The sequence below is a fragment of the Megalobrama amblycephala genome, linkage group LG18 (genome assembly GCF_018812025.1).
Source record: "Megalobrama amblycephala isolate DHTTF-2021 linkage group LG18, ASM1881202v1, whole genome shotgun sequence".
In the NCBI taxonomy this organism is placed as follows: domain Eukaryota; kingdom Metazoa; phylum Chordata; class Actinopteri; order Cypriniformes; family Xenocyprididae; genus Megalobrama; species Megalobrama amblycephala.
The window spans coordinates 39,652,664-39,666,985 of NC_063061.1; positions in this window are offsets into that span (position 1 = coordinate 39,652,664).

Sequence of the window (14,322 nt, forward strand, 5' to 3'; positions counted from 1 at the left end):
CCTCTTCCACGAGGTGCAGGTCTGTTGGGATGTGTCGAGTGGAAGGTATCCAGCAGGTTGGCATCTAGGATGTCATTGCGTGGTACCCAGGAATGTTCTTCAGGGCCATAGCCCTCCCAGTCCACGAGGTATTCGAGTTGTCCGCCACGACGCCGGGAGTCCAGGATCTCTCGCACCTCGTATGCAGCTCCATCGTCCAGTATGAGTGGAAGGGGGGGCTCGGCTTCGGTCACACCAGGCTCTGTGGGGAGAGGAACAGAAGGGTGGTGAGGCTTTAATAGTGACACATGGAAAGTTGGGTGAATACGATACTCAGGTGGTAACTGTAACTTATAGGTGACTGGGTTGACCTGCTCCGTGATGGTGAATGGGCCAATGAATCTGGGACTCAGCTTACGGCAGGGTAGGCGCATGCGGGTATCTCTGGTGGACAACCAGACCTTCTGTCCGGGCTGGTAAGCAGAGGCTTCGGAACATCGTAGATCCGCGGTCATCCTGCGCCTACGAAGAGCCCGTTGTAGCTGGTGATGGGCTGAGTCCCAGACCCTCTCGCTCTCTTGGAACCGGTAATCTACTGATGGCATGTCTGATGGTTCCCCGGACCAGGGGAACAGTGGGGGTTGGTAGCCGAGTACGCACTGGAAAGGTGTCAGGCCGGTGGTCGTTTGTCGGAGGGAGTTTTGTGCGTACTCAGCCCAACCCAGATACTGGTTCCAAGAGTTCTGGTGGCCGTGGCAGAAGGTACGGAGGAATCGCCCGATTTCTTGGATTTTCCACTCTGTCTGCCCGTTCGACTGCGGATGGTATCCCGAGGAGAGGCTCACGGTCACACCTAGGAGTGAGAAGAAGGCTTTCCATACCCGTGAGATGAATTGGGGTCCTCTGTCGGACACGATGTCTTTGGGGATTCCGTAGTATCTGAAGATGTTATTGAACATGATTTCCGCGGTTTCCATGGCTGTGGGCAAGCCTCTTAGAGGGATGAGTCGGCAGGATTTGGAGAACCTGTCCACGACTAGGAAGATGCATGTGAATCCATTGGAGGCTGGGAGATCTGTGACAAAGTCTACTCCTAGGTGTGACCAGGGTCGGTTGGGAACGGGTAGAGGAAGAAGCTTGCCGGATGGTAAATGGTGTGGACTTTTAGAAATGGCACATTCCTTGCATCTCTGCACGTACCTTCTGACGTCGGTAGCCATATTGGGCCACCAGAAGTGTTCCCTCAGCAGCGAGAGGGTTTCATTGACCCCCGGGTGGCCAGTGCCTAGTGAGGAGTGTGCCGAGTGGATCAGTGGAGTGCGCCGTGTCCTGGTGATATATTGCAAGCCCTGGGGGCAACCCAGCGGAGTGTTGGTGGAGGCATTGGAAGAGGGAAGAGTCTCTTGAGACCAGGAGATGGGACTGACGATCATTTGTTCAGGTAGGATGGGCTCGGGTTCTTCGGCATTTTCATCTGGAGCATGGATACGTGACAGAGCATCTGCTTAGACGTTTCTGGAGCCTGGACGGTAGGAAATGGTGAAGTTAAAACGTGTGAAGAAAAGAGCCCAACGGGCCTGTCTGGGATTGAGTCTTCTGGCGGCTCGGAGGTACTCCAGGTTCTTGTGATCGGTTAAGACCAGGAAAGGGTGTCGGGCTCCCTCTAACCAATGCCTCCACTCCTCGAGGGCCAGTTTGACAGCTAAGAGTTCTCGGTTGCCAATGAGCCTCCGCCGGGTTGAGCTTGCGGGACAAGGCGGCACATTGATTGGAGTCGGCTCGGGTTCCCCTGCTGCTGCTGTGACAATACCGCTCCAACTCCGGTGGTTGAGGCGTCGACTTCTACGATGAAGGCCTTGTCAGGATCAGGGTGTACCAGGAGTGGAGTGGTCGTGAAGGCTTGTTTCAAGGTGTTGAATGCTTCTGTGGCTGCAGGTGTCCAGGACAGAGACTTGGGCTTGTTGCGGAGGAGGCTTGTGAGTGGGCTGGTTATGGAACTGTAATTTTGGACGAATCTTCTATAAAAGTTGGTGAAGCCGAGGAAACGCTGGAGCTCTTTTACTGTAGTGGGAGTTGGCCAGTCTTTGATGGCAGCCACCTTCCCCTCGTCCATCCGGATGCCACTCTGGTCGATGTTATAACCAAGGAACTGCACTGAGGACTGGTGGAAGGAGCATTTCTTGGCTTTGAGGAAGAGCTGGAAGTCTCTCAGGTGTTGCAGGACCTCCGCAACGTGGCGTTGATGGTCGGCCATACTCCAGGAGTAGATCAAGATGTCATCTATGTATACCAGCACGAACTTGTGGAGGAACTCCCGGAGCACCTCGTGGATGAAGTCTTGGAAGACGGAGGGGGCGTTGACCAGGCCATACGGCATTACCAGATATTCGTAATGGCCGGTGTGCGTGACGAAGGCGGTCTTCCACTTGTCCCCCTCACGTATCCGGACGAGATTGTAGGCGCTGCGGAGGTCCAACTTGGTGAACACAGTGGCACCGCGGACGTGTTCCAGGGCAGCTGGGACGAGAGGAAGGGGGTATCTGAACTTGACGGTTACGGAGTTGAAAGCCCGGTAGTCAATGCATGGCCGCAAGCCTCGGTCCTTTTTAGCCACGAAGAAGAAGCTAGAAGCAGCAGGGGAAGTTGATGGTCAGATGTATCCCTGAGCCAGCGCCTCCTCGATGTAATCCACCATGGCCTTCTCCTCCGGGATGGATAAGGGGTAGATCTTACCCCTTGGCACTGACACACCCGGAAGCAGGTCGATGGCGCAGTCCCATGGCCGTTGTGGAGGCAGCTTGGAGGCTCTCTTGGGGCAGAATACGTCGCTGAATGGGGCACAGCAGGACGGGATGTCCACGGATCGTTTCTCGAGGGGACACTCAATGGATGTGGCACAGACAGGTAGGGAGTCGGAGCATGGAGACTTGGGTACAGGTAGGATGGAGAAACATTTCGGAAAGCAGGTGTCGCCCCACTTCAGGACTTCTCCAGTTTTCCAAGAGAGGATGGGATTGTGCTGCTGCAACCACGGGCGCCCTAGAATCACGTCAGCAGTGGAACCCTCCAGAACCAGCATTTGAATGTCCTCGATATGCAGCACTCCGATTTGCAGTTGAACTGGTTCCGTAATACGACTGACGTGTCTTCTACTCACAGGTTTGCCTGTTATTGAGTGGATCTGGTAGGTGGATGGCGTGTTCTTGGTCTTGATATTGAGCTGACAACAGAGGGCGCCAGAGATGAAGTTTCCCGCTGACCCAGAATCAAGGAGGGCGGATACTGTAAGAGAAACATCGGCAGCAGTAAGAGTTATAGTCATGGTGAGTGGTTTATGCGTCTGGAGAGTAGAGATAATGGCACTCACCATGGGGCGTGGAGGACGTGTTGGGCATGAGGAGAGTACATGCCCCGGTAATCCGCAATATAAACAAAGATTCTGGGTCAGCCTTCTCTGTCTTTCAGCAGGGGTCAGCCGTGAAGATTCTACTTGCATGGGTTCATGAGCTGGTTCTGGGGCGCTGACGGATTCTGGTCGGCAGAGGAAGGTATTGTGAAGAGCCTGACCCTGGTGCTCTTCGAGACATGACTGCATACGAGTGGCGAAGCGTATTGACAGTTGGATGAAGCGTTCAAGCCTGATGGTGTCCTCGTATGCAGCGAGATGCAACCGCACTCGAGGATCCAATCCTTGACGGTATGACGTCAGCAGTGCTTGTTCGTTCCATCCACTCTTGGCGGCGAGGGTCCTGAACTGAAGAGCATATTCGTTAACTGACATCCTCCCTTTTTTTAAAAAATATAGTTTCTCACCGATAGACGAGTCCCAGGATGGTTTTCCAAATACTTCCCGGAAGTGTTCTATGAAGCCAGAATATGTCTGCGTCACGGGATTATTCAGGGACCAGATGGAATCAGCCCACTGTAAAGCTCTACCAGAAAGTTGTGAAATGAGAAACGCTACCTTTGAGTAGTCAGTGGGGAACAAGTGCGGTTGCATCTCCAGGGTCAGGGAAACTTGCAGGAGGAATCCGTTGCAGTCCTCCGCCGAACCAGAGTAGGGCGCCAGTTTGGCCAGACGGGTAGTGAATGAGAGGTGACGGTGGATGCGGAAGTGATGGCGGGAGCTGGAGCTGGTGGTGGCGTTGGTTGCACGTTGAAAGTGCAGCGAAAAGCATCCACCAAATCCTGGAAGGGGTCTGAGTGATCTGGAGGGGTCTCATGCTTGTGTTCCGCTGTTATGGTCCGGTCTTCTGTTACAATAGGACCAGCCAGGAGATAGGCTAACAGGTAGTTTATTGAACACAAGCAGAGGATATTGGTGACAACAGGTGAGTAAGCAGATGCAAGTTTGTGACAGATGAATAGTATGGAGAATGATACTGTCCTTTCGCGGTTGCAGGGTGACAATGGAGAATGATACTTGCTGAATGGAGTCGATGACTGCAGACAACACTTCACACCAGACTGGAGACGAAGAGAGGAACTTGGATACAAGGAAGACAGGTAAGTAGCGAAGAGAGTCCTTGAGGTAAGCATTCAGGTAAGTCCTTAGATGCAAACGAGACCAGACAATGTGACTGTTTGTGTGAGTGTCTTAAATAGTGCTGGTGATGCGAGTGCTGATGAGGTGCAGGTGACGGTGATTAGTATTCCGGAGATGGTGTGTGCTGTGATTGGACGGTGCTGGAGCCTGGCATGTCTGTGAAAGCAGCAGTGTTGGGCACCTTACTTTAAAAAAGTAATTAGTTATAGTTACTAGTTACTTTTCACAAATAGTAACGCAGTTTGTAAATGAGTTACATCATTATAAAAGTAACTAATTACCAGGGAAAGTAACTATTTCAATTAATTTTAAACAATGTTTCATCAACCAATTGCCTGGATGTAATAAATAAGAAGCAAATATAGCAGAACATATAACCATGACATGGAGGCGCGGATGCGATCACTGGCGCGTAAACTGGAGTGCGTCTTACATGAATGAACCGAAACTCCGCGTATAGGCTGCTTGCCTCAGAGACATGAGAAAAATACCGAATGAAATGTGCATTCTCTCTCTAGGCGCGTCCACTATGAGGAGATGACAAGAGTCAGTATGTCAACTTCATCTTTGCAGCCGACACTGATTCAGAAAACATTACTTTATTAATAAACCAATTAAAATATCTCCTTGCTGTTTTAGTCACATTCAGACCAATATCGATTTGTAAATCCCAGTCGATCTTTTTGGCTATATGCTGTTTTCAGTTGATGAATAAACAGTAGGCTACATAGTGCGCCTCCCATCCAATAAATCGCAATAGGCTTAAAGATTTGTGTTGCTTTTGATATGGACAAAGTCTCATATTTCAAATTTTGTCCATTTCATTAAGAAATTCAAGCAATAAATACCGTTTTGGCGCTCTTTAATGTGGCGTGGTAGATCGTTAGCTTCTGGGCACTCGCCTGTGCGTTAATTTAATTTTTGTTCTGGATCCAGTGCTCTGCTGCTACACTGGGGCGCACTCGCCACCAACTGGACAGAATTACAGTTACAATTTACAACAGATCACCCTCAGTGTAATCTGTCAATGTGACGGACGGCCTTCAGATTTTTCCGTCGTTGATAAAAAAAATTCTGTCAATGACGGATAATTTTCGGTTAACGCGACCTCTGGTATTGTTATTGTATTTAAATGTTCAGAGTTCTTTTCTTTATAAGAGAGTTCTTAAACCTGTTATACTATGACAACACTTTTTTGCAACTTATTTCAATATCGTGATAATACCGTATACCGTGATAGAAGCGTCAGCAACTATAGCAACATGAAAATTTGATACGCCACATTCCTAGTATCATTATACACGCCCGCTGAAGCGCTACATTTTAATATATCCTCACTTTACAACTAGAAACACCTAAAATACTTAGTGAACTGAAGACATAAAGTTTGTTTGTACAGTACGTATGAATTTGTGTTTACTGACACACCAGTGTGTGATAGTGAAAGTGCAGCGGCAGTGCAGGATTGAGACTCTGACCTGAGGAAGAAACTGTTCATAAGGGTACATTACACGACAATGATGTCTATTGGCAATGTCACTTTGTAAAGAAACTACATGCCTATAGACTGAACACGTGCACCTGACGTCACTGTCTTCACAGATTCATGTTTTTGTAGTTGACACAGAGGTAGTAACGTTATTTTTTTCAAAAACTTAAACTTTGAGAATCAGAAAGTTTGCATTTTCAAAAGTTTGCATTTCCAGGCCCCCAAAACGGCACTGTCAAAACGCATTAAAGTTTTAGCTGAAAATGGTGTAGTGAAAACTCAATCTGTTTTTTGGTCAGTAGTCTGTAAAAGCTTCCAGGAGATAGGGGTGTAGTCTGTGATGATGAAGATGATGTTCAGGTCTTCATCAGTGATGTTGTGTGTTCTTGAGATCATGATGAAGGTTTTGATGTGAGAATCTCTCCTCAGTTTTGACATCAGAATCAATCTTTACAGGATCATCTGGATCACATGACACTAGAAATCACAAACATATATCAGATTATCTCATTGTTTTGGGTTTGTTTTTATGTTCTCAGTCTATAACACTTTCTGTCAATTAAACACAATCACACATCTGTGAACTTTCAGTAAGTTATAGATTCAATATTCAGACTGCAGAAAGTGATGAATCTCTCTGAATGTGCCGTGAAGAGTAAAAAAGATTATAGTAAATCTATAGCAAGTTCAGTAATGATCAAACACTTACAGCTTGGCTTTATCATGTCCATACTGTCACATCTCTCACGTGTCTGTCCTCTTTTCTCTTGTGATCCACTGGTTTGTGTCTCCATTTCTCTCTCTGTCTTCTTGTTTTCTGCTGCTCTGTGATTTCTGAGGCTCCAGCAGTTTTCTGGATGTGTGATTTTCTTTCTCCACTCCATCTGAATCTGTTCAATCACACAGAAGACAGTTTTTTTTTAAAAGATTAATTCACTTTCAAATGAAAATTACACCAAGCTTTACTCACCCTCAAGCCATCCTAGGTGATTATGACTTTCTTCTTTCTGATGAACACAATCTGAGTTATATTAATAAATATCCTGACGCATCTGAGCTTTATAATGGCAGTGAGTATGAACTGAAGAAAGTGTTTCCATCCATCATAAACGTACTCCACATGGCTCTGGAAGGTTAATAAAGGCCCTCTGAAGCCAAGTAATGCATTTGTGTGAAAAAATATCCATATTTAACAAGTTATGAAGTAAATTAACTGGTGTCACATCGGTTAAGCTTTATCTGTAAGTTGAACAGGGAAGGCGTAGGACGTAGCGTAAGCATTTTGAACTGCAAGAGTTTTACACTTTAAACTTTAAAATGGACTTTCATCTGACCTTTGAGGACCACATCAAACATCTGTGTAAGACCTCTTTCTTCCACCCAAGGAACATCGCCACATGCTCATTCTTGCAGATGCAGAACAGCTTGTCCACACCTTTGTCTCCTCCAGACTATTGCAATGCGCTGTAACGTCTGTACAAGAATCAGTCTTAGCCAACCAACTTTGGAATTTTCAGAATGCTTTTAGCCTCCTGAACTGTGCATGAAAATCACGAATCGGCTCTGGCCGGTCTAAGAAAGACGGGCACTTTGGCACTTTTGTGGACCCGCTGACGTTAAACGGAGAACCCCATCACCAGCTCTGGAGACTTCACAGGAGTCCCTCATGTGGCTACATTCCAGAACAGCCAAAACCCAATACGCACACACAGAAACACACACACAAACACGCTTAGAGATTGTATGTACAGTTATTCTCAAAATATGACTGTGCCAAAATGTACCTGTTGTGTATGTCAAGTGCATGTATGTATCTCTAGTGTTTAAATTTAGTTTAAATGACTGTAGTTGGGTTAATTTTCATGTTAAACGATAGTATTAGAGTATAAAATGTATTTTCCTTAAATGCTTTTGGCCATCTGGCAAGTTTGGTTTCGTTGTAAAGCTCTCTTTATGCCTTATTCATCAATGTATGTCACATTACTGTAAAATGCATTGTTCTATTTTTAATGTTGCTGTGAAGAAAGTACAATCCGATCTGATACCTCATAAATTATGCAAATCAAGCCACAAGACAAAGAAAAGTTTTGCCCACGCAGCTTTTGGCTCTTTCACCCAAGGAGGCGTGTTGGCTTGTTTTTCCTTAAAAGACAACAACGTGCAATTTTTGCATTGTCCTCGATTGTCTCTCGATTGTCCCTGAATTGTCCATCGCCCTCTCGTGCACAGACGTCTCGGCGACGTGCTTCCATCACGCGCTCATCTTTTTTCGGGACCACCATCTCCGGCGAAACTAACTTTCAAGTCTTCAGGTCAAATCCTCCCGCGGAAAAGGAAGAAGTCAACGAACTACAGCCGCACTGAACCATCACCTGTGTCTTCTGAAACTCAGCACAAACTAATGCACAGACCATTTCTCTATCTTAGATGCGATACATCTAATACGATCTAATTAAACTGATTTCTCTGCTGGCGCTCAAGGACTGTTAGTAAGTTTTGCTACTTGTCTTCTCTTTCCCTTTCTTTACTTTCGCTTCTGTATATATGTATATTCTGTGTATTTTTAGCTGTATAACCAGGCACGTGCACACATAGACATAAAAGGGGCTTGAGCACCTGCCCTTTTTCTTCCTCGAGAGAAAGTGGCCTTTTTTCTGGGGTGCTTTTTTTTTTTTTTTTTTTTTTTTTTTTTTTTTTTAATTAAATGAATAAATATTCCTGTTTGCCCACAGCTTCCCTGTCAAAAATATATTTACTGAATAAAAAAATAATAATACTAAATACTATATATCAGGTTGGCTTAGTCGAGTTCAGCAGCCCTCCCTCTGCGACACGCCATTCATTCCCACACGCGCGCCACATCCCACCTCGAGTTTGCTGCTGGCTGAAAACTTGTGACAACTATGCCCGGGAAAATACAACTGCTGTCTGGCGATGAGAAGCGAAAAAGAAAAAAAGCCCTAGATGGATCCATCCCATGCATTTCTTTTAGGTGGCCTATGTATGTTCACAAACGTGAAATTTGTGAAACTATTGTGAAACAATTTAAGGGTGAGAGTATTTATACGTTTAACGCCGCGTTAATAGTTTGACCACCAGCAACGCATCTGCCTGATTTTGATACTAACATAATTTATGTCATATTATAATTTCAATTATTTTAATGTGCTATGCATTGCATTTTGAACCATGTTAAAGATATCTGTAGGGCTGTCAATACCAGAAGAGGATCATCCATGGACCGACAGTTTTCTAAGGATGCACGATTTATTAAACCTATTTAAAAGTCATAATACAGCATTACATAATGCTATCCTTAAATCTATGCTTACACAGGAGAATACATCAATAAAAGTGGCTGTAGCATTTCTATCAAAAAAAAAAAAGTGGCCGAATATTATTATTTAACTAATAATATATTTTTTTAATTATGGTGGTTGGCTTTAATCGTGGAATTGATCGTGCTGTGCTGTGTAACAACAAAAATCAGCAGGCTTTTGGTGCCCTCTGCAGGCATTTGTTATAATATATAATGTATTTATAACATTTCAGGGGAAAAAAACTCTTGACGTGTTTAAATATGCAGATTAGCTTGTTTTGGTTAATTTAGAAGAAATCTACAGATGCAAACAGATGGATGGTAGTAGGCTTAAAACAATCACCATCTAAATGTGAAGGTTAGGGTTAAGTTTTCTTTCCATTAGAGTAAAAGACATGACAGCAAAAATGAACCAAAATCTTAAAATTGTCCACTACATGAAAGTATTCCAATAACACCAAAAGAATTAAAATGATTTATTGATTTGTGCAAAATAAACAAATTATTAATGAAACTATATCCCTCTCCTTGGTGCAGTCATTTATTCTAAATATATAGCTACTTGAAATAATAGTGTAGAAAACATGCACACTGTGGCATAGTGTCCTTTGCTGTTGTCTGCTCTTGTGATAAACCTAGTCAATACTAAAGAAGACCATGGGCTCTGTGTGAACTGATTATTTTGTAGAAATCAAGAATAAAACAATTGGTGAGTGTGAGGGAATTAAAATAAATTGGTAAGGAAGTCAGAGTTGTCTTAATATATTTAAGGGTTTATTATTTTTTTTTTCCACTTGAGCCCCTGCCCCCTAAAATGTCTGTGCACGTCCCTGCGTATAACCTTTGTATTATCAATTTCATATATTAAATACATTATATTCATGCTCGATTGTTCTGCTGCTCATTCAGAAAAACCAAGTCACTTTTACGTTCGGTCCGGCACCATTGCTTTACGCTTTGATGCTATAATAGTTTTATTCTTGTGGCCAGAGAATAACATTCTTCTTATAATAGTCTGTGAGAAAACTAACAGTTGCTGGACAAACTTGGATATTTCTCTAAACAACTATTAAACTAGAACTGATCATATATGTAATTGATTATAATTTGTTGTAATTAATTCACAATATATGTGCATAATTCCCTCTTGGGTTGATATATGTATCGTAATTAATCATAAGGCTTTATGATTTATTATATTCATATATTTCATGCATAAATTGATTAAATACTTGTAATATCTCTAGAGATTCATTACATTACAGCGCTCCTCATCGGGATCCTCCAGAAGCTGCAGTACATTCAGAACAGCGCTGTTAGGATCCTAAAAAAATTTGAAATTTAAAGAAATTGGCCCATATAGATATTGTTGAAAAGTCATTATTTAGTTTTTTTTGACAAAATATTTTCACCAGAAATATTCTCGTGGCTTTATAATATTGAACCACTGTACTCACATGAACTGATTTAAATATGTTTTTAGTACATTCATGGATCTTGACAGAGGAAATGTCATTGCTGGCTATGCAGGCCTCACGGAGCCATCGGATTTCATCAAAAATATCTTAATTTGTGTTCTGAAGATGAACGAAGGTCTTACGGGTGTGGAACGACATGAGGGTGAGTAATTAATGACATTATTTTCATTTTTGGGTGAATTAACACTTTAATATAACTCAGATTGTGTTCATCAGAAAGAAGAAAGTCATATACACTTAGGATCGCTTGAGGGTGAGTAAAGCTTGAGCTAATTTTCATTTGACGGTGAACTAATTCATCAATTAACTCAGATTAATGTAGAATCAGAACATGAAGATGTTCAGCTGAAAGAACGACAGAAGAGAAAAATAAAGTGCAGTAAACATTAACCATCAGCATCAGTCTTTCCTCATGTTCTTCATTCCTCTGTAGATACGAGGAAAAGGATTCTGTAAATCGGTTTCTTGTATTTTTGTAGTTGTTAAAGTCGAGCGTCACTTTAAATCATGTTTCTCAGCTGCATGAACACAGATCTCTTTCACCAGAACATCATTCTGTCTTCATTTACACAAGATCAACACTGATAATCAGATCCAATAAAATAAATATTAACACTTATATAAAACACTTCAAGATAAAACATGTTTCTACATTCATCATGTAAAAAAACATTAAAGAAGTTTTAGGCTTTGTTGCCACTGACATTTAAAGTGTGCAATACTGTAACTTCTGCGATGAAAAAATAAATATTAAAGTGTTTTAATCACCTTGTGATGAGCAGAAAAAGGAAACATCGAAGCAGCTCTGATCTGTGCTGATGCTGCTGTTTGAGCTTCTGAACAAGTTTTATAAAAGCGCTTTGATGAAAAGTGAAAGAAACTCAAATCAAAACTTTGTCTGTGTGTGTTATAAACCCGCCCCTATACTCTACTGTCACACTGTTCACATTACAGGAAATGATGAGGAAAAGTGTGTCGATCTAACCACACTTTCACACCTTCATGTTCATCATCCTCCTCTCTCTCTGATTGTTCGTATCATCATCAGTTCTCCTCTGTTCTCTCTTCTGAACGGCTCATATTTCATTCAGTTGGTTTGATCACATCATTAGAAACAAGAGTGACAATGTTGAGCTGTTTTGTGTAAATGATGACAACTGTGTTGAAGTTTATCTTTTGAAACAGGCGTTAGTGCACGTGTGCCATTGCACACAATGTTTGTACTCTAACCACCTCTGAGGATAGTGGGGGTCGCGATTCACTGGCATCGTTATTTTGGGGGTCGTGGGCGGAAAAGTTTGGGAACCCCAGACCTACATAAACCCTTTAAGGTTGGTTTTATGACTGTAAATCAGTCTCTTCAAATGATATTGAGCTTTAATGATGGTATATTTTGTGTCAGAAGGTGTGTAGTCTGCCCAGACGAATAATAGAAACAGGAGGCAAGAAGAAAAACCTCAGGCAAACGAAGTGGTACTCCCACGAGTCTTTATAGAGGTTCGCACAATAAGCACACTCTTCACATGTCAAAGAGTGAGTATGAACAGGAAAAAAGCGCTCTGATAAACGCTGAGAATCAAAGTGGAAAAGTAACATTATTACACACTAGAACATCAGTCAGCATTAGAGCAGTCATCTCTCTGCCATTCTCTCTCATGCACACTATTAAACACTATTAACACTATTAAACACTATTAAACACTATTAACACTATTAACACTATTAAACACTATTAAACACTATTAACACTATTAAACACTATTAACACTATTAAACACTATTAAACACTATTAAACACTATTAACACTATTAAACACTATTAAACACTATTAACACTATTAAACACTATTAAACACTATTAACACTATTAAACACTATTAACACTATTAAACACTATTAAACACTATTAACACTATTAAACACTATTAAACACTATTAAACACTATTAACACTATTAAACACTATTAAACACTATTAACACTATTAAACACTATTAACACTATTAAACACTATTAAACACTATTAACACTATTAAACACTATTAAACACTATTAACACTATTAAACACTATTAAACACTATTAACACTATTAAACACTATTAAACACTATTAACACTATTAAACACTATTAAACACCATTAACACTATTAAACACTATTAACACTATTAAACACTATTAACACTATTAACACTATTAAACACTATTAACACTATTAAACACTATTAACACTATTAACACTATTAAACACTATTAACACTATTAAACACTATTAACACTATTAACACTATTAAACACTATTAACACTATTAAACACTATTAACACTATTAAACACTATTAAACACTATTAACACTATTAAACACTATTAAACACTATTAAACACCATTAACACTATTAAACACTATTAAACACCATTAACACTATTAAACACTATTAACACTATTAAACACTATTAAACACTATTAACACTATTAAACACTATTAACACTATTAAACACTATTAAACACTATTAACACTATTAAACACTATTTAACACTATTAAACACTATTAAACACTATTAAACACTATTAACACTATTAAACACTATTAACACTATTAACACTATTAAACACTATTAACACTATTAAACACTATTAACACTATTAAACACTATTAAACACTATTAACACTATTAAACACTATTAACACTATTAACACTATTAAACACTATTAACACTATTAAACACTATTAAACACTATTAACACTATTAAACACTATTAACACTATTAACACTATTAAACACTATTAACACTATTAACACTATTAAACACTATTAACACTATTAAACACTATTAAACACTATTAAACACTATTAACACTATTAAACACTATTAAACACCATTAACACTATTAAACACTATTTAACACTATTAAACACTATTAACACTATTAAACACTATTAAACACTATTAACACTATTAAACACTATTAACACTATTAAACACTATTAAACACTATTAACACTATTAAACACTATTAAACACTATTAACAGTATTAAACATAAGTCATCTTAAAAGCACATCAACATTAACGTCATAACCAGGATTCAACATTAGGTGGCCGTTACAGTATGAGTATCGTTTAAATTTGACCGATACTGCTTATCAATACTACACTATAATTTGGTGCAAAAAGACATACTGTGAAAAGATGTTGAAAATTGCAAGTTATTTTATTACTGCTGAACTTTAGTACTGGAGCTTACAAATGCTTCTAGGCAAATAAAAAAAGGCACATGAGGCACATTTTTAATAATAGACTATTCTGGTGTCTCTCGCTATTTTTATGTTTTATTGACTTTCTCAGGGAGCAAGTCATGAACAAAAATCAACAGGCTAAAGAACATGTACACAAACCTTTGCTTATGGTTTAAAAATACCATAGCAAAAACTAGCCTAATGTAAATTTCAAGCATTATTAAATACTTTACATTAAATACATAATTAAAATGGACAAATAAGTCCAGAA